A 979-nucleotide genomic window follows, 5' to 3' on the forward strand; every position below is an offset into this window, starting at 1 on the left:
TATCATGTTTGGTAAGGTGGAGGGTAGGGGAAAAAGAGGAAGACCCCCAGTGGGATAGATTGGCAATGTGGCAGTATCAGTGGGCTCCAGTGTGAGGTTGGACCAGAACCAGGCAGTGTTTGGTTTTATTGTGCATTTATTTGGTTGCTGTGTGTTGGTGCCGACTCGATGGCACCTAACAACAACAACAGTGGTCATTGTAACACTTTTCACAACCACCAAAAGATGAAAACAGCCAAAATGTCCATCAACCGATGAATGGTAGGTAGTCTTCTGCTTATGACATATTCTAGTTATGACAAATCACTCTTACAAATATCCTTTTTCTTCTTTTGGTACATCTTAGGTGTGGTGCTGTGGATCAGCGCTGGACTGTGAACCACAAGGTCGGCAATTCAAATCCACCAGCTGGTCCTCAGAAACCCTATACAGAGTCACTGAGTCAGAAGCAACTCGACACCACTCAAAAACAGCAACAACCTCATGAGTAATATGTATTACATAATGCTGCATAAATTGCTGATGTTGTCATTCTCAGATGTTTACTTACAGATGTTCAATATTAATGATTTATTGTTCACAACATTGCTGTGCCCCAGGCTGAGGTCTGGTCTACAGTGAAGTTTGTCTCGGTATGGAGAATTGTCAGAGACAGAAAGTCAGGCAATGTTCACCTCTAAAGACATATACACCAATTGTACTACACACACTTCCAACAACCAGCTTCATTGTGGGTCTATTGTTGTTGTTAGGTGCAATCCAGTCGGTACCGACCCACAGCAACCATATGCACAGCAGAACGAAACACTGTCCATTCCTCAGCCAACCTCATTACTGTTGCCACACTTGAGTCCATCAATGCTGCCACATGACCTGGATCCATCTAATTGGGGATCTTCCTCTTTTTCTCTGACCCTCCACCTTACCAGTGACTGCTCCCTCCTGACAATATGTTCAAAGTATGAGAGACGAAGTTTGG

This window comes from Chrysochloris asiatica, unplaced genomic scaffold, assembly GCF_000296735.1.
Source record: "Chrysochloris asiatica unplaced genomic scaffold, ChrAsi1.0 scaffold00125, whole genome shotgun sequence".
NCBI lineage: Eukaryota > Metazoa > Chordata > Mammalia > Afrosoricida > Chrysochloridae > Chrysochloris > Chrysochloris asiatica.